The following is a 21,119-nucleotide window of genomic DNA, read 5'->3' as shown; positions in this document are numbered from 1 at the left end:
AGAAATTTTGTCTGAAAAGAAATCTACAAAATATACATATGGCACATTGGTAGACTCTAAACCCAAGAAATGACTTGTAAAATAAAAATACTTTTGTGTTTCTTTGTACTTTTTGAATTATTGAACTCTATTTATCAAAGTAAAATGCACATCAAAGTAATAAAAAGTCACCACAATGTAAAACTGTGTAAATATCTTTCAGGTTTTATGCAAAAAAAAAAAAGTTTTTGTTTTCTAATATAGAGGGTATATCTCAGTGGTAGAGCATTTGACTGCAGATCAAGAGGTCCTTGGTTCGACTCCGTGTGCCCCTTGTGGACACTTTTTTAACAGATTAATCATGCTTTTTTACCTTTATGTTCATGAAAGGTTTAGAACCATATGAAGTTGAATTCATGTCTATGTACTTTCCTAATGTGGATTCTGATTAAGAAATGTAGCAAAAAGATCATGTTGATGTGCCTTCTTAATATGAAAACAACTTAAGAAATGTATCAAAATGCTCGAGAAATTTTGTCTGAAATGAAAGCTACAAAAGATACATGTGGCACATTGGTAGAATCTAAACCCAAGAAATGACTTGTAAAATAAAAATACCTTTGTGTTTCTTTGTACTTTTTGGATTAATGAACTCTGTTTAACAAAGTAAAATGCACATCAAAGTAATAAAAAGTCACCACAATGTAAAACTGTGTAAAAATCTTTCAGTTTTTATGCAAAAAAAGAAAAACATTTTGTTTTCAAATATAGGGGGTAAAGCTCAGTGGTAGAGCATTTGACTGCAGATCAAGAGGTCCTTGGTTCAACTCCGAGTGCCCCCTGTATGCCCTTTTTCAACAGATTAAACATGCTTTTTTACCTATATGTTCATGGAAGTTTTAGAACCATATGAAGCTGAATTCATGTTTATGTACGTTCTTAATTTGATTACTATTTAAGAAAAGTAGCAAAAAGATCATGTTGATGTGCCTTGTTAATATGAAAACAACTTAAGAAATGTAGGAAAATGCTTGAGAAATTTTGTCTGAAATGAGAGCTACAAAAGATACATGTGTCACATTGGTAGAATCTAAACCCAAGAAATGACTTGTAAAATAAAAATACCTTTGTGTTTCTTTGTACTTTTTGAATTAATGAACTCTGTTTAACAAAGTAAAATGCACATCAAAGCAATAAAAATTCACCACAATGTAAAACTGTGTAAAAATCTTTCAGGTTTTATGCAAAAAAAAAAAGTTTTTGTTTTTAAATGTAGGGGATATAGCTCAGTGGTAGAGCATTTGCCTGCAGATCAAGAGTTACTTGGTTCAACTCCGAGTGCCCCCTGCATGCACTTTTTCAACAGATTAAACATGCTTTTTTACCTATATGTTCATGGAAGTTTTAGAACCATATGAAGTTGAATTCATGTTTATGTACTTTCTTAATTTGAATACTATTTAAGAAAAGTAGCAAAAAGATCATGTTGATGTGCCTTCTTAATAGGAAAACAACTTAAGAAATGTAGGGAAATGCTTGAGAAATTTTGTCTGAAAAGAAATCTACAAAATATACATATGGCACATTGGTAGACTCTAAACCCAAGAAATGACTTGTAAAATAAAAATACTTTTGTGTTTCTTTGTAATTTTTGAATTATTGAACTCTATTTATCAAAGTAAAATGCACATCAAAGTAATAAAAAGTCACCACAATGTAAAACTGTGTAAATATCTTTCAGGTTTTATGCAAAAAAAAAAAAAATTGTTGTTTTCTAATATAGGGGGTATAGCTCAGTGGTAGAGCACTTGACTGCAGATCAAGAGGTCCTTGGTTCGACTCCGAGTGCCCCCTGTGGACACTTTTTCAACAGATTAATCATGCTTTTTTACCTTTATGTTCATGAAAGGTTTAGAACCATATGAAGTTGAATTCATGTTTATGTACTTTCTTAATTTGAATACTATTCAAGGAAAGTAGCAAAAAGATCATGTTGATGTGCCTTCTTAATATGAAAACAACTTAAGAAATGTATCAAAATGCTCGAGAAATTTTGTCTGAAATGAAAGCTACAAAAGATACATGTGGCACATTGGTAGAATCTAAACCCAAGAAATGACTTGTAAAATAAAAATACCTTTGTGTTTCTTTGTACTTTTTGGATTAATGAACTCTGTTTAACAAAGTAAAATGCACATCAAAGTAATAAAAAGTCACCACAATGTAAAACTGTGTAAAAATCTTTCAGGTTTTATGCAAAAAAAATAAAGTTTTTCTTTTCAAATATAGGGGGTATAGCTCAGTGGTAGAGCATTTGACTGCAGATCAAGAGGTACTTGGTTCAACTCCGAGTGCCCCTTGTACGCACTTTTTCAACAGATTAAACATGCTTTTTTACCTATATGTTCATGGAAGTTTTAGAACCATATGAAGTTGAATTCATGTTTATGTACTTTCTTAATTTGAATACTATTTAAGAAAAGTAGCAAATAGATCATGTTGATGTGCCTACTTAATATGAAAACAACTTAAGAATTGTAGGAAAATGCTTGAGAAATTTTGTCTGAAAAGAAATCTACAAAAGATACATATGGCATATTGGTAGACTCTAAACCCAAGAAATGACTTGTAAAATAAAAATACTTTTGTGTTTCTTTGTACTTTTTGAATTATTGAACTCTGTTTATCAAAGTAAAATGCACATCAAAGTAATAAAAAGTCACCACAATGTAAAACTGTGTAAAAATCTTTCAGGTTTTATGCAAAAAAAAAAAAAGTTTTTGTTTTCTAATATAGAGGGTATATCTCAGTGGTAGAGCATTTGACTGCAGATCAAGAGGTCCTTGGTTCGACTCCGTGTGCCCCTTGTGGACACTTTTTTAACAGATTAATCATGCTTTTTTACCTTTATGTTCATGAAAGGTTTAGAACCATATGAAGTTGAATTCATGTCTATGTACTTTCCTAATGTGGATTCTGATTAAGAAATGTAGCAAAAAGATCATGTTGATGTGCCTTCTTAATATGAAAACAACTTAAGAAATGTATCAAAATGCTCGAGAAATTTTGTCTGAAATGAAAGCTACAAAAGATACATGTGGCACATTGGTAGAATCTAAACCCAAGAAATGACTTGTAAAATAAAAATACCTTTGTGTTTCTTTGTACTTTTTGGATTAATGAACTCTGTTTAACAAAGTAAAATGCACATCAAAGTAATAAAAAGTCACCACAATGTAAAACTGTGTAAAAATCTTTCAGTTTTTATGCAAAAAAAGAAAAACATTTTGTTTTCAAATATAGGGGGTAAAGCTCAGTGGTAGAGCATTTGACTGCAGATCAAGAGGTCCTTGGTTCAACTCCGAGTGCCCCCTGTATGCCCTTTTTCAACAGATTAAACATGCTTTTTTACCTATATGTTCATGGAAGTTTTAGAACCATATGAAGCTGAATTCATGTTTATGTACGTTCTTAATTTGATTACTATTTAAGAAAAGTAGCAAAAAGATCATGTTGATGTGCCTTGTTAATATGAAAATAACTTAAGAAATGTAGGAAAATGCTTGAGAAATTTTGTCTGAAATGAAAGCTACAAAAGATACATGTGGCACATTGGTAGAATCTAAACCCAAGAAATGACTTGTAAAATAAAAATACCTTTGTGTTTCTTTGTACTTTTTGAATTAATGAACTCTGTTTAACAAAGTAAAATGCACATCAAAGTAATAAAAAGTCACCACAATGCAAATCTGTAAAAATATTTCAGCTTTTATGCAAAAAAAAAATAAAAAAATTTTTGTTTTCAAATATAGGGGGTATCGCTCAGTGGTAGAGCATTTGACTGCACATCAAGAGGTCCTTGGTTCAACTCCGAGTGCCCTCTGTATTCACTTTTTCAACAGATTCAACATGCTTTTTTACCTATATGTTCATGGAAGTTTTAGAACCATATCAAGTTGAATTCATGTTTATGTACTTTCTTAATTTAAATACTATTTAAGAAAAGTAGCAAAAAGATCATGTTTATGTGCCTTCTTAATAGGAAAACAACTTAAGAAATGTAGGAAAATGCTTGAGAAATTTTGTCTGAAAAGAAATCTACAAAAGATACATATGGCACATTGGTAGACTCTAAACCCAAGAAATTACTTGTAAAATAAAAATACCTTTGTGTTTCTTTGTACTTTTTGGATTAATAAACTCTGTTTAACAAAGTAAAATGCACATCAAAGTAATAAAAAGTCACCACAATGCAAATCTGTAAAAATATTTCAGCTTTTATGCAAAAAAAAAATAATAAAAACATTTTTGTTTTCAAATATAGGGGGTATAGCTCAAAAAAAAAAAGTTTATGTTTTCAAATATAGGGGGTATAGCTCAGTGGTAGAGCATTTGACTGCAGATCAAGAGGTCCTTGGTCCTCCGAGTGCCCCCTGTATGCACTTTTTCAACAGATTAAACATGCCATTTTACCTATATGTTCATGGAAGTTTTAGAACCATATGAAGTTGAATTCATGTTTATATACTTTCTTAATTTGAATACTATTTAAGAAAAGTAGCAAAAAGATCATGTTGATGTGCCTTCTTAATAGGAAAACAACTTAAGAAATGTAGGGAAATGCTTGAGAAATTTTGTCTGAAAAGAAATCTACAAAAGATACATATGGCACATTGGTAGACTCTAAACCCAAGAAATTACTTGTAAAATAAAAATACCTTTGTGTTTCTTTGTACTTTTTGAATGAATGAACTCTGTTTATCAAAGTAAAATGCACATCAAAGTAATAAAAAGTCACCACAATGTAAAACTGTAAAAATCTTTCAGGTTTTATGCAAAAAAAAAAAAGTTTTTTTTTCTAATATAGGGGGTATAGCTCAGTGGTAGAGCATTTGACTGCAGATCAAGAGGTCCTTGGTTCAACTCCGAGTGCCCCCTGTATTCACTTTTTCAACAGATTCAACATGCTTTTTTACCTATATGTTCATGGAAGTTTTAGAACCATATCAAGTTGAATTCATGTTTATGTACTTTCTTAATTTAAATACTATTTAAGAAAAGGAGCAAAAAGATCATGTTTATGTGCCTTCTTAATAGGAAAACAACTTAAGAAATGTAGGAAAATGCTTGAGAAATTTTGTCTGAAAAGAAATCTACAAAAGATACATATGGCACATTGGTAGACTCTAAACCCAAGAAATTACTTGTAAAATAAAAATACCTTTGTGTTTCTTTGTACTTTTTGGATTAATAAACTCTGTTTAACAAAGTAAAATGCACATCAAAGTAATAAAAAGTCACCACAATGCAAATCTGTAAAAATATTTCAGCTTTTATGCAAAAAAAAAAAAAAAATTTTTGTTTTCAAATATAGGGGGTATAGCTCAAAAAAAAAAAGTTTATGTTTTCAAATGTAGGGGGTATAGCTCAGTGGTAGAGCATTTGACTGCAGATCAAGAGGTCCTTGGTTCAACTCCGAGTGCCCCCTGTATGCACTTTTTCAACAGATTAAACATGCCATTTTACCTATATGTTCATGGAAGTTTTAGAACCATATGAAGTTGAATTCATGTTTATATACTTTCTTAATTTGAATACTATTTAAGAAAAGTAGCAAAAAGATCATGTTGATGTGCCTTCTTAATAGGAAAACAACTTAAGAAATGTAGGGAAATGCTTGAGAAATTTTGTCTGAAAAGAAATCTACAACAGATACATATGGCACATTGGTAGACTCTAAACCCAAGAAATGACTTGTAAAATAAAAATACTTTTGTGTTTCTTTGTACTTTTTGAATTATTAAACGCTGTTTATCAAAGTAAAATGCACATCAAAGTAATAAAAAGTCACCACAATGTAAAACTGTGTAAAAATCTTTCAGGTTTTATGCAAAAAAAAAAAAAGTTTTTGTTTTCTAATATAGGGGGTATAGCTCAGTGGTAGAGCATTTGACTGCAGATCAAGAGGTCCTTGGTTCGACTCCGAGTGCCCCCTGTGGACACTTTTTCAACAGATGCTTTTTTACCTTTATGTTCATGAAAGGTTTAGAACCATATGAAGTTGAATTCATGTTTATGTACTTTCTTAATGTGGATTCTGATTAAGAAATGTAGCAAAAAGATCATGTTGATGTGCCTTCTTAATATAAAAACAACTTAAGAAATGTATCAAAATGCTCGAGAAATTTTGTCTGTAATCAAAGCTACAAAAGATACATGTGGCACATTGGTAGAATCTAAACCCAAGAAATGACTTGTAAAATAAAAATACCTTTGTGTTTCTTTGTACTTTTTGGATTAATGAACTCTGTTTAACAAAGTAAAATGCACATCAAAGCAATAAAAAGTCACCACAATGTAAAACTGTATGAAAATCTTTCAGGTTTTATGCAAAAAAAATAAGTTTTTGTTTTCAAATATAGGGGGTATAGCTCAGTGGTAGAGCATTTGACTGCAGATCAAGAGGTCCTTGGCTCAACTCCGAGTGCCCCCTGCATGCACTTTTTCAACAGATTAAACATGCCATTTTACCTATATGTTCATGGAAGTTTTAGAACCATATCAAGTTGAATTCATGTTTATGTACTTTCTTAATTTAAATACTATTTAAGAAAAGTAGCAAAAAGATCATGTTTATGTGCCTTCTTAATAGGAAAACAACTTAAGAAATGTAGGAAAATGCTTGAGAAATTTTGTCTGAAAAGAAATCTACAAAAGATACATATGGCACATTGGTAGACTCTAAACCCAAGAAATTACTTGTAAAATAAAAATACCTTTGTGTTTCTTTGTACTTTTTGGATTAATAAACTCTGTTTAACAAAGTAAAATGCACATCAAAGTAATAAAAAGTCACCACAATGCAAATCTGTAAAAATATTTCAGCTTTTATGCAAAAAAAAAAATAAAAAAATTTTTGTTTTCAAATATAGGGGGTATAGCTCAGTGGTAGAACATTTGACTGCAGATCAAGAGGTCCTTGGTTCAACTCCGAGTGCCCCCTGTATTCACTTTTTCAACAGATTCAACATGCTTTTTTACCTATATGTTCATGGAAGTTTTAGAACCATATGAAGTTGAATTCATGTTTATGTACTTTCTTAATGTGGATTCTGATTAAGAAATGTAGCAAAAAGATCATGTTGATGTGCCTTCTTAATATGAAAACAACTTAAGAAATGTAGGAAAATGCTCGATAAATTTTGTCTGTAATCAAAGCTACAAAAGATACATGTGGCACATTGGTAGAATCTAAACCCAAGAAATGACTTGTAAAATAAAAATACCTTTGTGTTTCTTTGTACTTTTTGGATTAATGAACTCTGTTTAACAAAGTAAAATGCACATCAAAGTAATAAAAAGTCACCACAATGTAAAACTGTGTAAAAATCTTTCAGCTTTTATGCAAAAAAAAAAAAAAGTTTATGTTTTCAAATATAGGGGGTATAGCACAGTGGTAGAGCATTTGACTGCAGATCGAGAGGTCCTTGGTTCAACTCCGAGTGCCCCCTGTATGCACTTTTTCAACAGATTAAACATGCTTTTTTACCTTTATGTTCATGGAGGTTTTAGAACAATATCAAGCTGAATTCATGTTTATGTACTTTCTTAATTTGAATACTATTTAAGAAAAGTAGCAAAAAGATCATGTTGATGTGCCTTCTTAATAGGAAAACAACTTAAGAAATGTAAGGAAATGCTTGAGAAATTTTGTCTGAAAAGAAATCTACAAAAGATACATATGGCACATTGGTAGACTCTAAACCCAAGAAATGACTTGTAAAATAAAAATACTTTTGTGTTTCTTTGTACTTTTTGAATTATTGAACTCTGTTTATCAAAGTAAAATGCACATCAAAGTAATAAAAAGTCACCACAATGTAAAACTGTGTAAAAATCTTTCAGGTTTTATGCAATAAAAAAAAAAGTTTTTGTTTTCTAGTATAGGGGGTATAGCTCAGTGGTAGAGCATTTGACTGCAAATCAAGAGGTCTTTGGCTCAACTCCGAGTGCCCCCTGTATTCACTTTTTCAACAGATTCAACATGCTTTTTTACCTATATGTTCATGGAAGTTTTAGAACCATATGAAGTTGAATTCATGTTTATGTACTTTCTTAATTTGAATACTATTAAGAAATGTAGCAAAAAGATCATGTTGATGTGCCTTCTTAATATGAAAACAACTTAAGAAATGTAGGAAAATGCTCGAGAAATTTTGTCTGAAATGAAAGCTACAAAAGATACATGTGGCACATTGGTAGAATCTAAACCCAAGAAATGACTTGTAAAATAAAAATACCTTTGTGTTTCTTTGTACTTTTTGGATTAATGAACTCTGTTTAACAAAGTAAAATGCACATCAAAGTAATAAAAAGTCACCACAATGCAAATCTGTAAAAATCTTTCAGCTTTTATGCAAAAAAAAAAAATAAAAAAAAATTTGTTTTCAAATGTAGGAGGTATAGCTCAGTGGTAAAGCATTTGACTGCAAATCAAGAGGTCCTTGGTTCGACTCCGAGTGCCCCCTGTGGACACTTTTTCAACAGATTAATCATGCTTTTTTACCTTTATGTTCATGAAAGGTTTAGAACCATATGAAGTTGAATTCATGTTTATGTACTTTCCTAATGTGGATTCTGATTTAGAAATGTAGCAAAAAGATCATGTTGATGTGCCTTCTTAATATGAAAAAAACTTAAGAAATGTATCAAAATGCTCGAGAAATTTTGTCTGAAATGAAAGCTACAAAAGATACATGTGGCACATTGGTAGAATCTAAACCCAAGAAATGACTTGTAAAATAAAAATACCTCGGTGTATCTTTGTACTTTTTGGATTAATGAACTCTGTTTTTACAAAGTAAAATGCACATCAAAGTAATAAAAAGTCACCAGAATGTAAAACTGTGTAAAAATCTTTCAGTTTTTATGCAAAGAAAAAGGAAAAAAATTTTCTTTTCAAATATAGGGGGTAAAGCTCAGTGGTAGAGCATTTGACTACAGATCAAGAGGTCCTTGGTTCGACTCCGAGTGCCCCCTGTGTGCACTTTTTCAACAGATTAAACATGCTTTTTTACCTATATGTTCATGGAAGTTTTAGAACCATATGAAGTTGAATCCATGTTTATGTACTTTCTTAATTTGAATACTATTTAAGAAAAGTAGCAAAAAGATCATGTTGATGTGCCTTCTTAATAGGAAAACAACTTAAGAAATGTAGGGAAATGCTTGAGAATTTTTGTCTGAAAATAAATCTACAAAAGATACATATGGCACATTGGTAGACTCTAAACCCAAGTAATGACTTGTAAAATAAAAATACCTTTGTGTTTCTTTGTACTTTTTGGATTAATGAACTTTGTTTAACAAAGTAAAATGCACATCAAAGTAATAAAAAGTCATCACAATGTAAAACTGTGTAAAAATCTATGCATAATACATATGGCACATTGGTAGACTCTAAACCCAAGAAATGACTTGTAAAATAAAAATACTTTTGTGTTTCTTTGTACTTTTTGAATTATTGAACTCTGTTTATCAAAGTAAAATGCACATCAAAGTAATAAAAAGTCACCACAATGTAAAACTGTGTAAAAATCTTTCAGGTTTTATGCAAAAAAAAAAAAGTTTTTGTTTTCTAATATAGGGGGTATAGCTCAGTGGTAGAGCATTTGACTGCAGATCAAGAGGTCCTTGGCTCAACTCCGAGTGCCCCCTGTATTCACTTTTTCAACAGATTCAACATGCTTTTTTACCTATATGTTCATGGAAGTTTTAGAACCATATGAAGTTGAATTCATGTTTATGTACTTTCTTAATTTGAATACTATTAAGAAATGTAGCAAAAAGATCATGTTGATGTGCCTTCTTAATATGAAAACAACTTAAGAAATGTAGGAAAATGCTCGAGAAATTTTGTCTGAAATGAAAGCTACAAAAGATACATGTGGCACATTGGTAGAATCTAAACCCAAGAAATGACTTGTAAAATAAAAATACCTTTGTGTTTCTTTGTACTTTTTGGATTAATGAACTCTGTTTAACAAAGTAAAATGCACATCAAAGTAATAAAAAGTCACCACAATGCAAATCTGTAAAAATCTTTCAGCTTTTATGCAAAAAAAAAAAAAAAAAAAATTTGTTTTCAAATGTAGGAGGTATAGCTCCGTGGTAGAGCATTTGACTGCAAATCAAGAGGTCCTTGGTTCGACTCCGAGTGCCCCCTGTGGACACTTTTTCAACAGATTAATCATGCTTTTTTACCTTTATGTTCATGAAAGGTTTAGAACCATATGAAGTTGAATTCATGTTTATGTACTTTCCTAATGTGGATTCTGATTTAGAAATGTAGCAAAAAGATCATGTTGATGTGCCTTCTTAATATGAAAAAAACTTAAGAAATGTATCAAAATGCTCGAGAAATTTTGTCTGAAATGAAAGCTACAAAAGATACATGTGGCACATTGGTAGAATCTAAACCCAAGAAATGACTTGTAAAATAAAAATACCTCGGTGTATCTTTGTACTTTTTGGATTAATGAACTCTGTTTTTACAAAGTAAAATGCACATCAAAGTAATAAAAAGTCACCAGAATGTAAAACTGTGTAAAAATCTTTCAGTTTTTATGCAAAAAAAAAGGAAAAAAATTTTCTTTTCAAATATAGGGGGTAAAGCTCAGTGGTAGAGCATTTGACTACAGATCAAGAGGTCCTTGGTTCGACTCCGAGTGCCCCCTGTGTGCACTTTTTCAACAGATTAAACATGCTTTTTTACCTATATGTTCATGGAAGTTTTAGAACCATATGAAGTTGAATCCATGTTTATGTACTTTCTTAATTTGAATACTATTTAAGAAAAGTAGCAAAAAGATCATGTTGATGTGCCTTTTTAATAGGAAAACAACTTAAGAAATGTAGGGAAATGCTTGAGAATTTTTGTCTGAAAATAAATCTACAAAAGATACATATGGCACATTGGTAGACTCTAAACCCAAGTAATGACTTGTAAAATAAAAATACCTTTGTGTTTCTTTGTACTTTTTGGATTAATGAACTTTGTTTAACAAAGTAAAATGCACATCAAAGTAATAAAAAGTCATCACAATGTAAAACTGTGTAAAAATCTTTCAGTTTTTATGACAAAAAAAAAGAAAATTTTTTTGTTTTCAAATATAGGGAGTATAGCTCAGTGGTAGAGCATTTGACTGCAGATCAAGAGGTCCTTGGTTCAACTCCGAGTGCCCCCTGTATGCTCTTTTTCAACAGATTAAACATGCCATTTTACCTATATGTTCATGGAAGTTTTAGAACCATATCAAGTTGAATTCATGTTTATGTACTTTCTTAATTTGAATACTATTTAAGAAAAGTAGCAAAAAGATCATGTTGATGTGCGTTCTTAATAGGAAAACAACTTAAGAAATGTAGGAAAATGCTTGAGAAATTTTGTCTGAAAAGAAATCTACAAAAGATACATATGGCACATTGGTAGACTCTAAACCCAAGAAATGACTTGTAAAATAAAAATACCTTTTTGTGTCTTTGTACTTTTTGAATGAATGAACTCTGTTTATCAAAGTAAAATGCACATCAGAGTAATAAAAAGTCACCACAATGTAAAACTGTAAAAATCTTTCAGGTTTTATGCAAAAAAAAAAGTTTTTGTTTTCCAATATAGGGGGTATTGCTCAGTGGTAGAGCATTTGACTGCAGATCAAGAGGTCCTTGGTTCGACTCCGAGTGCCCCCTGTATTCACTTTTTCAACAGATTAAACATGCTTTTTTACCTTTATGTTCATGAAAGTTTTAGAACCATATGAAGTTGAATTCATATTTATGTACTTTCCTAATGTGGATTCTGATTAAGAAATGTAGCAAAAAGATCATGTTGATGTGCCTTCTTAATATGAAAACAACTTAAGAAATGTAGGAAAATGCCCGAGAAATTGTGTCTGAAATGAAAGCTACAAAAGATACATGTGGCACATTGGTAGAATCTAAACCCAAGAAATGACTTGTAAAATAAAAATACCTTTGTGTTTCTTTGTACTTTTTGGATTAATGAACTCTGTTTAACAAAGTAAAATGCACATCAAAGTAATAAAACGTCACCACAATGCAAATGTGTAAAAATCTTTCAGCTTTTATGCAAAAAAAAAAAATAAAAAAATTTTTGTTTTCAAATATAGGGGGTATAGCTCAGTGGTAGAGCATTTGACTGCAGATCAAGAGGTCCTTGGTTCAACTCCGAGTGCCCCCTGTATTCACTTTTTCAACAGATTAAACATGCTTTTTTACCTATATGTTCATGGAAGTTTTAGAACGATATGAAGTTGAATTCATGTTTATGTACTTTCTTAATGTGGATTCTGATTAAGAAATGTAGCAAAAAGATCATGTTGATGTGCCTTCTTAATATGAAAACAACTTAAGAAATGTCGGAAAATGCTCGAGAAATTTTGTCTGAAATGAAAGCTACAAAAGATACATGTGGCACATTGGTAGAATCTAAACCCAAGAAATGACTTGTAAAATAAAAATACCTTTGTGTTTCTTTGTACTTTTTGGATTAATGAACTCTGTTTAACAAAGTAAAATGCACATCAAAGTAATAAAAAGTCACCACAATGTAAAACTGTGTAAAAATCTTTCAGCTTTTATGCAAAAAAAGAAAAAAAAAAAAGTTTATGTTTTCAAATATAGGGGGTATAGCTCAGTGGTAGAGCATTTGACTGCAGATCAAGAGGTCCTTGGTTCGACTCCGAGTGCCCCCTGTATTCACTTTTTCAACAGATTAAACATGCTTTTTTACCTTTATGTTCATGAAAGTTTTAGAACCATATGAAGTTGAATTCATATTTATGTACTTTCCTAATGTGGATTCTGATTAAGAAATGTAGCAAAAAGATCATGTTGATGTGCCTTCTTAATATGAAAACAACTTAAGAAATGTAGGAAAATGCTCGAGAAATTTTGTCTGAAATGAAAGCTACAAAAGATGCATGTGGCACATTGGTAGAATCTAAACCCAAGAAATGACTTGTAAAATAAAAATACCTTTGTGTTTCTTTGTACTTTTTGGATTAATGAACTCTGTTTAACAAAGTAAAATGCACATCAAAGTAATAAAACGTCAGCACAATGCAAATGTGTAAAAATCTTTCAGCTTTTATGCAAAAAAAAAAATAAAAAAATTTTTGTTTTCAAATATAGGGGGTATAGCTCAGTGGTAGAGCATTTGACTGCAGATCAAGAGGTCCTTGGTTCAACTCCGAGTGCCCCCTGTATTCACTTTTTCAACAGATTAAACATGCTTTTTTACCTATATGTTCATGGAAGTTTTAGAACGATATGAAGTTGAATTCATGTTTATGTACTTTCTTAATGTGGATTCTGATTAAGAAATGTAGCAAAAAGATCATGTTGATGTGCCTTCTTAATATGAAAACAACTTAAGAAATGTAGGAAAATGCTCGAGAAATTTTGTCTGAAATGAAAGCTACAAAAGATACATGTGGCACATTGGTAGAATCTAAACCCAAGAAATGACTTGTAAAATAAAAATACCTTTGTGTTTCTTTGTACTTTTTGGATTAATGAACTCTGTTTAACAAAGTAAAATGCACATCAAAGTAATAAAAAGTCACCACAATGTAAAACTGTGTAAAAATCTTTCAGCTTTTATGCAAAAAAAGAAAAAAAAAAAAGTTTATGTTTTCAAATATAGGGGGCATAGCTCAGTGGTAGAGCATTTGACTGCAGATCAAGAGGTCCTTGGTTCAACTCCGAGTGCTCCCTGTATGCACTTTTTCAACAGATTAAACATGCCATTTTACCTATATGTTCATGGAGGTTTTAGAACCATATCAAGTTGAATTCATGTTTATGTACTTTCTTAATTTGAATACTATTTAAGAAAAGTAGCAAAAAGATCATGTTGATGTGCCTTCTTAATAGGAAAACAACTTAAGAAATGTATCAAAATGCTCGAGAAATTTTGTCTGAAATGAAAGCTACAAAAGATACATGTGGCACATTGGTAGAATCTAAACCCAAGAAATGACTTGTAAAATAAAAATACCTTTGTGTTTCTTTGTACTTTTTGGATTAATGAACTCTATTTAACAAAGTAAAATGCACATCAAAGTAATAAAAAGTCACCACAATGTAAAACTGTGTAAAAATCTTTCAGGTTTTATGCAAAAAAAAAAAAGTTTTTATTTACTAATATAGGGGGAATATCTCAGTGGTAGAGCATTTGACTGCAGATCAAGAGGTCCTTGGTTCGACTACGAGTGCCCACTGTGGACACTTTTTCAACAGATTAATCATGCTTTTTTACCTTTATGTTCATGAAAGTTTTAGAACCATATGAAGTTGAATTCATATTTATGTACTTTCCTAATGTGGATTCTGATTAAGAAATGTAGCAAAAAGATCATGTTGATGTGCCTTCTTAATATGAATACAACTTAAGAAATGTAGGAAAATGCTCGAGAAATTTTGTCTGAAATGAAAGCTACAAAAGATACATGTGGCACATTGGTAGAATCTAAACCCAAGAAATGACTTGTAAAATAAAAATACCTTTGTGTTTCTTTGTACTTTTTGGATTAATGAACTCTGTTTAACAAAGTAAAATGCACATCAAAGTAATAAAAAGTCACCACAATGCAAATCTGTAAAAATCTTTCAGCTTTTATGCAAAAAAAAAAAAATAAAAAAAATTTTGTTTTCAAATATAGGGGGTATAGCTCAGTGGTAGAGCATTTGACTGCAGATCAAGAGGTCCTTGGTTCAACTCCGAATGCCCCCTGTATTCACTTTTTCAACAGATTAAACATGCTTTCTTACCTATATGTTCATGGAAGTTTTAGAACCATATGAAGTTGAATTCATGTTTATGTACTTTCTTAATGTGGATTCTGATTAAGAAATGTAGCAAAAACATCATGTTGATGTGCCTTCTTAATATGAAAACAACTTAAGAAATGTAGGAAAATGCTCGATAAATTTTGTCTGTAATCAAAGCTACAAAAGATACATGTGGCACATTGGTAGAATCTAAACCCAAGAAATGACTTGTAAAATAAAAATACCTTTGTGTTTCTTTGTACTTTTTGGATTAATGAACTCTGTTTAACAAAGTAAAATGCACATCAAAGTAATAAAAAGTCACCACAATGTAAAACTGTGTAAAAATCTTTCAGTTTTTATGCAAAAAAAAAGAAAAAAATTTTGTTTTCAAATATAGGGGGTAAAGCTCGGTGGTAGAGCATTTGATTGCAGATCAAGAGGTCCTTGGTTCAATTCCGAGTGCCCCCTGCATGCACTTTTTCAACAGATTAAACATGCTTTTTTACCTATATGTTCATGGAAGTTTTAGAACCATATGAAGTTGAATTCATGTTTATGTACTTTCTTAATTTGAATACTATTTAAGAAAAGTAGCAAAATGATCATGTTGATGTGCCTTCTTAATAGGAAAACAACTTAAGAAATGTAGGGAAATGCTTGAGAAATTTTGTCTGAAAAGAAATTTACAAAATATACATATGGCACATTGGTAGACTCTAAACCCAAGAAATGACTTGTAAAATAAAAATACTTTTGTGTTTCTTTGTACTTTTTGGATTAATGAACTCTGTTTAACAAAGTAAAATGCACATCAAAGTAATAAAAAGTCACCACAATGTAAAACTGTGCAAAAATCTTTCAGGTTTTATGCAAAAAAAAAAAAGTTTTTGTTTTCTAATATAGGGGGTATAGCTCAGTGGTAGAGCATTTGACTGCAGATCAAGAGGTCCTTGGTTCGACTCCGAGTGCCCCCTGTGGACACTTTTTCAACAGATTAATCATGCTTTTTTACCTTTATGTTCATGAAAGGTTTAGAACCATATGAAGTTGAATTCATGTTTATGTACTTTCCTAATGTGGATTCTGATTAAGAAATGTAGCAAAAAGATCATGTTGATGTGCCTTCTTAATATGAAAACAACTTAAGAAATGTATCAAAATGCTCGAGAAATTTTGTCTGAAATGAAAGCTACAAAAGATACATGTGGCACATTGGTAGAATCTAAACCCAAGAAATGACTTGTAAAATAAAAATACCTTTGTGTTTCTTTGTACTTTTTGGATTAATGAACTCTGTTTAACAAAGTAAAATGCACATCAAAGTAATAAAAAGTCAGCACAATGTAAAACTGTGTAAAAATCTTTCAGGTTTTATGCAAAAAAAAAAAAGTTTTTATTTACTAATATAGGGGGAATATCTCAGTGGTAGAGCATTTGACTGCAGATCAAGGGGTCCTTGGTTCGACTCCGAGTGCCCACTGTGGACACTTCTCTACAGATTAATCATGCTTTTTTACCTTTATGTTCATGAAAGTTTTAGAACCATATGAAGTTGAATTCATATTTATGTACTTTCCTAATGTGGATTCTGATTAAGAAATGTAGCAAAAAGATCATGTTGATGTGCCTTCTTAATATGAAAACAACTTAAGAAATGTAGGAAAATGCTTGAGAAAATTTGTCTGAAATGAAAGCTACAAAAGATACATGTGGCACATTGGTAGAATCTAAACCCAAGAAATTACTTGTAAAATAAAAATACCTTTGTGTTTCTTTGTACTTTTTGGATTAATGAACTCTGTTTAACAAAGTAAAATGCACATCAAAGTAATAAAAAGTCACCACAATGTAAAACTGTGTAAAAATCTTTCAGCTTTTATGCAAAAAAAAAAAAAAAGTTTTTGTTTTCTAACATAGGGGGTATAGCTCAGTGGTAGAGCATTTGACTGCAGATCAAGAGGTCCTTGGTTCGACTCCGAGTGCCCCCTGTGGACACTTTTTCAACAGATTAATCATGCTTTTTTACCTTTATGTTCATGAAAAGTTTAGAACCATATGAAGTTGAATTCATGTTTATGTACTTTCCTAATGTGGATTCTGATTAAGAAATGTAGCAAAAAGATCATGTTGATGTGCCTTCTTAATATGAAAACAACTTAAGAAATGTATCAAAATGCTCGAGAAATTTTGTCTGAAATGAAAGCTACAATAGATACATGTGGCACATTGGTAGAATCTAAACCCAAGAAATGACTTGTAAAATAAAAATACCTTTGTGTTTCTTTGTACTTTTTGGATTAATGAACTCTGTTTAACAAAGTAAAATGCACATCAAAGTAATAAAAAGTCACCACAATGTAAAACTGTGTAAAAATCTTTCAGGTTTTATGCAAAAAAAATAAAGTTTTTCTTTTCAAATATAGGGGGTATAGCTCAGTGGTAGAGCATTTGACTGCAGATCAAGAGGTACTTGGTTCAACTCCGAGTGCCCCTTGTACGCACTTTTTCAACAGATTAAACATGCTTTTTTACCTATATGTTCATGGAAGTTTTAGAACCATATGAAGTTGAATTCATGTTTATGTACTTTCTTAATTTGAATACTATTTAAGAAAAGTAGCAAATAGATCATGTTGATGTGCCTACTTAATATGAAAACAACTTAAGAAATGTAGGAAAATGCTTGAGAAATTTTGTCTGAAATGAAAGCTACAAAAGATACATGTGGCACATTGGTAGAATCTAAACCCAAGAAATGACTTGTAAAATAAAAATACCTTTGTGTTTCTTTGTACTTTTTGAATTAATGAACTCTGTTTAACAAAGTAAAATGCACATCAAAGCAAAAAAATTCACCACAATGTAAAACTGTGTAAAAATCTTTCAGGTTTTATGCAAAAAAAAAAAGTTTTTGTTTTCAAATATATGGGGTATAGCTCAGTGGTAGAGCATTTGACTGCAGATCAAGAGGTCCTTGGTTCAACTCCGAGTGCCCCCTGCATGCACTTTTTCAACAGATTAAACATGCCATTTTACCTATATGTTCATGGAAGTTTTAGAACCATATGAAGTTGAATTCATGTTTATGTACTTTCTTAATTTGAATACTATTTATGAAAAGTAGCAAAAAGATCATGTTGATGTGCCTTCTTAATAGGAAAACAACTTAAGAATTGTAGGAAAATGCTTGAGAAATTTTGTCTGAAAAGAAATCTACAAAAGATACATATGGCACATTGGTAGAATCTAAACCCAAGAAATGACTTGTAAAATAAAAATACCTTTGTGTTTCTTTGTACTTTTTGAATTAATGAACTCTGTTTAACAAAGTAAAATGCACATCAAAGCAAAAAAATTCACCACAATGTAAAACTGTGTAAAAATCTTTCAGGTTTTATGCAAAAAAAAAAAGTTTTTGTTTTCAAATATATGGGGTATAGCTCAGTGGTAGAGCATTTGACTGCAGATCAAGAGGTCCTTGGTTCAACTCCGAGTGCCCCCTGCATGCACTTTTTCAACAGATTAAACATGCCATTTTACCTATATGTTCATGGAAGTTTTAGAACCATATGAAGTTGAATTCATGTTTATATACTTTCTTAATTTGAATACTATTTAAGAAAAGTAGCAAAAAGATCATGTTGATGTGCCTTCTTAATAGGAAAACAACTTAAGAAATGTAGGAAAATGCTTGAGAAATTTTGTCTGAAAAGAAATCTACAAAAGATACATATAGCACATTGGTAGACTCTAAACCCAAGAAATGACTTGTAAAATAAAAATACTTTTGTGTTTCTTTGTACTTTTTGAATTATTGAACTCTGTTTATCAAAGTAAAATGCACATCAAAGTAATAAAAAGTCACCACAATGTAAAACTGTGTAAAAATCTTTCAGTTTTTATGCAAAAAAAAAGAAAAAAACTTTGTTTTCACATACAGGGGGTAAAGCTCAGTGGTAGAGCATTTGACTGCAGATCAAGAAGTCCTTGGTTCAACTCCGAGTGCCCCCTGTATGCACTTTTTCAACAGATTAAACATGCTATTTTACCTATATGTTCATGGAAGTTTTAGAACCATATGAAGTTGAATTCATGTTTATGTACTTTCTTAATGTGGATTCTGATTAAGAAATGTAGCAAAAAGATCATGTTGATGTGCCTTCTTAATATGAAAACAACTTAAGAAATGTAGGAAAATGCTTGAGAAATTTTGTCTGAAAAGAAATCTACAAAAGATACATATGGCACATTGGTAGAATCTAAACCCAAGAAATGACTTGTAAAATAAAAATACCTTTGTGTTTCTTTGTACTTTTTGAATTAATGAACTCTGTTTAACAAAGTAAAATGCACATCAAAGTAATAAAAAGTCACCACAATGTAAAATTGTGTAAAAATCTTTCAGCTTTTATGCAAAAAAAAAAAAAAAAAGTTTATGTTTTCAAATATAGGGGGTATAGCTCAGTGGTAGAGCATTTGACTGCAGATCAAGAGGTCCTTGGTTCAACTCCGAGTGCCCCCTGTATGCACTTTTTCAACAGATTAAACATGCCATTTTACCTATATGTTCATGGAAGTTTTAGAACCATATGAAGTTGAATTCATGTTTATATACTTTCTTAATTTGAATACTATTTAAGAAAAGTAGCAAAAAGATCATGTTGATGTGCCTTCTTAATAGGAAAACAACTTAAGAAATGTAGGGAAATGCTTGAGAAATTTTGTCTGAAAAGAAATCTACAACAGATACATATGGCACATTGGTAGACTCTAAACCCAAGAAATGACTTGTAAAATAAAAATACTTTTGTGTTTCTTTGTACTTTTTGAATTATTAAACGCTGTTTATCAAAGTAAAATGCACATCAAAGTAATAAAAAGTCACCACAATGTAAAACTGTGTAAAAATCTTTCAGGTTTTATGCAAAAAAAAAAAAAGTTTTTGTTTTCTAATATAGGGGGTATAGCTCAGTGGTAGAGCATTTGACTGCAGATCAAGAGGTCCTTGGTTCAACTCCGAGTGCCCCCTGTATTCACTTTTTCAACAGATTAAACATGCTTTTTTACCTATATGTTCATGGAAGTTTTAGAACGATATGAAGTTGAATTCATGTTTATGTACTTTCTTAATGTGGATTCTGATTAAGAAATGTAGCAAAAAGATCATGTTGATGTGCCTTCTTAATATGAAAACAACTTAAGAAATGTAGGAAAATGCTTGAGAAATTTTGTCTGAAAAGAAATCTACAAAAGATACATATGGCACATTGGTAGAATCTAAACCCAAGAAATGACTTGTAAAATAAAAATACCTTTGTGTTTCTTTGTACTTTTTGAATTAATGAACTCTGTTTAACAAAGTAAAATGCACATCAAAGTAATAAAAAGTCACCACAATGTAAAACTGTGTAAAAATCTTTCAGCTTTTATGCAAAAAAAAAAAAAAAAAGTTTTTGTTTTCAAATATAGGGGGTATAGCTCAGTGGTAGAGCATTTGACTGCAGATCAAGAGGTCCTTGGTTCAACTCCGAGTGCCCCCTGTATGCACTTTTTCAACAGATTAAACATGCCATTTTACCTATATGTTCATGGAAGTTTTAGAACCATATGAAGTTGAATTCATGTTTATATACTTTCTTAATTTGAATACTATTTAAGAAAAGTAGCAAAAAGATCATGTTGATGTGCCTTCTTAATATGAAAACAACTTAAGAAATGTAGGAAAATGCTTGAGAAATTTTGTCTGAAAAGAAATCTACAACAGATACATATGGCACATTGGTAGACTCTAAACCCAAGAAATGACTTGTAAAATAAAAATACTTTTGTGTTTCTTTGTACTTTTTGAATTATTAAACGCTGTTTATCAAAGTAAAATGCACATCAAAGTAATAAAAAGTCACCACAATGTAAAACTGTGTAAAAATCTTTCAGGTTTTATGCAAAAAAAAAAAAAAGTTTTTGTTTTCTAATATAGGGGGTATAGCTCAGTGGTAGAGCATTTGACTGCAGATCAAGAGGTCCTTGGTTCGACTCCGAGTGCCCCCTGTGGACACTTTTTCAACAGATGCTTTATTACCTTTATGTTCATGAAAGGTTTAGAACCATATGAAGTTGAATTCATGTTTATGTACTTTCCTAATGTGGATTCTGATTAAGAAATGTAGCAAAAAGATCATGTTGATGTGCCTTCTTAATATGAAAACAACTCAAGAAATGTAGGAAAATGCTTGAGAAATTTTGTCTGAAATGAAAGCTACAAAAGATACATGTGGCACATTGGT

At 30.8% G+C, this 21,119-nt stretch overlaps 20 non-coding genes across 20 annotated transcripts; all 20 read left to right on the top strand.

Annotated features, from left to right (window-relative positions):
• The first annotated feature begins 1,761 nt into the window (after positions 1-1,761).
• On the top strand, positions 1,762-1,833 carry TRNAC-GCA (transfer RNA cysteine (anticodon GCA)). The gene has a single exon. It is a non-coding gene; the product is annotated as a tRNA-Cys (tRNA).
• A 3,012-nt stretch (positions 1,834-4,845) lies between these two features.
• TRNAC-GCA (transfer RNA cysteine (anticodon GCA)) lies at positions 4,846-4,917 on the top strand. Its single transcript has one exon. It is a non-coding gene; the product is annotated as a tRNA-Cys (tRNA).
• A 478-nt stretch (positions 4,918-5,395) lies between these two features.
• TRNAC-GCA (transfer RNA cysteine (anticodon GCA)) lies at positions 5,396-5,467 on the top strand. Its single transcript has one exon. It is a non-coding gene; the product is annotated as a tRNA-Cys (tRNA).
• Positions 5,468-5,902: 435 nt separating this feature from the next.
• On the top strand, positions 5,903-5,974 carry TRNAC-GCA (transfer RNA cysteine (anticodon GCA)). Its single transcript has one exon. It is a non-coding gene; the product is annotated as a tRNA-Cys (tRNA).
• Positions 5,975-6,910: 936 nt separating this feature from the next.
• TRNAC-GCA (transfer RNA cysteine (anticodon GCA)) lies at positions 6,911-6,982 on the top strand. The gene has a single exon. It is a non-coding gene; the product is annotated as a tRNA-Cys (tRNA).
• Positions 6,983-8,946: 1,964 nt separating this feature from the next.
• On the top strand, positions 8,947-9,018 carry TRNAC-ACA (transfer RNA cysteine (anticodon ACA)). Its single transcript has one exon. It is a non-coding gene; the product is annotated as a tRNA-Cys (tRNA).
• Positions 9,019-10,643: 1,625 nt separating this feature from the next.
• Positions 10,644-10,715, top strand: TRNAC-ACA (transfer RNA cysteine (anticodon ACA)). The gene has a single exon. It is a non-coding gene; the product is annotated as a tRNA-Cys (tRNA).
• Positions 10,716-11,153: 438 nt separating this feature from the next.
• Positions 11,154-11,225, top strand: TRNAC-GCA (transfer RNA cysteine (anticodon GCA)). Its single transcript has one exon. It is a non-coding gene; the product is annotated as a tRNA-Cys (tRNA).
• A 430-nt stretch (positions 11,226-11,655) lies between these two features.
• On the top strand, positions 11,656-11,727 carry TRNAC-GCA (transfer RNA cysteine (anticodon GCA)). The gene has a single exon. It is a non-coding gene; the product is annotated as a tRNA-Cys (tRNA).
• Positions 11,728-12,166: 439 nt separating this feature from the next.
• Positions 12,167-12,238, top strand: TRNAC-GCA (transfer RNA cysteine (anticodon GCA)). The gene has a single exon. It is a non-coding gene; the product is annotated as a tRNA-Cys (tRNA).
• Positions 12,239-12,680: 442 nt separating this feature from the next.
• On the top strand, positions 12,681-12,752 carry TRNAC-GCA (transfer RNA cysteine (anticodon GCA)). Its single transcript has one exon. It is a non-coding gene; the product is annotated as a tRNA-Cys (tRNA).
• A 438-nt stretch (positions 12,753-13,190) lies between these two features.
• TRNAC-GCA (transfer RNA cysteine (anticodon GCA)) lies at positions 13,191-13,262 on the top strand. The gene has a single exon. It is a non-coding gene; the product is annotated as a tRNA-Cys (tRNA).
• A 442-nt stretch (positions 13,263-13,704) lies between these two features.
• Positions 13,705-13,776, top strand: TRNAC-GCA (transfer RNA cysteine (anticodon GCA)). Its single transcript has one exon. It is a non-coding gene; the product is annotated as a tRNA-Cys (tRNA).
• Positions 13,777-14,722: 946 nt separating this feature from the next.
• TRNAC-GCA (transfer RNA cysteine (anticodon GCA)) lies at positions 14,723-14,794 on the top strand. The gene has a single exon. It is a non-coding gene; the product is annotated as a tRNA-Cys (tRNA).
• A 943-nt stretch (positions 14,795-15,737) lies between these two features.
• TRNAC-GCA (transfer RNA cysteine (anticodon GCA)) lies at positions 15,738-15,809 on the top strand. Its single transcript has one exon. It is a non-coding gene; the product is annotated as a tRNA-Cys (tRNA).
• A 942-nt stretch (positions 15,810-16,751) lies between these two features.
• Positions 16,752-16,823, top strand: TRNAC-GCA (transfer RNA cysteine (anticodon GCA)). Its single transcript has one exon. It is a non-coding gene; the product is annotated as a tRNA-Cys (tRNA).
• A 2,462-nt stretch (positions 16,824-19,285) lies between these two features.
• On the top strand, positions 19,286-19,357 carry TRNAC-GCA (transfer RNA cysteine (anticodon GCA)). Its single transcript has one exon. It is a non-coding gene; the product is annotated as a tRNA-Cys (tRNA).
• A 435-nt stretch (positions 19,358-19,792) lies between these two features.
• TRNAC-GCA (transfer RNA cysteine (anticodon GCA)) lies at positions 19,793-19,864 on the top strand. Its single transcript has one exon. It is a non-coding gene; the product is annotated as a tRNA-Cys (tRNA).
• Positions 19,865-20,303: 439 nt separating this feature from the next.
• Positions 20,304-20,375, top strand: TRNAC-GCA (transfer RNA cysteine (anticodon GCA)). The gene has a single exon. It is a non-coding gene; the product is annotated as a tRNA-Cys (tRNA).
• Positions 20,376-20,811: 436 nt separating this feature from the next.
• Positions 20,812-20,883, top strand: TRNAC-GCA (transfer RNA cysteine (anticodon GCA)). The gene has a single exon. It is a non-coding gene; the product is annotated as a tRNA-Cys (tRNA).
• Positions 20,884-21,119: the final 236 nt, after the last annotated feature.

Source organism: Ranitomeya imitator, chromosome 1 (genome assembly GCF_032444005.1).
Source record: "Ranitomeya imitator isolate aRanImi1 chromosome 1, aRanImi1.pri, whole genome shotgun sequence".
NCBI classification, from domain to species: domain Eukaryota; kingdom Metazoa; phylum Chordata; class Amphibia; order Anura; family Dendrobatidae; genus Ranitomeya; species Ranitomeya imitator.
The sequence above is the reverse complement of the archived record's forward strand: the minus strand, read 5'-3'. Positions and strand labels throughout refer to the sequence as shown.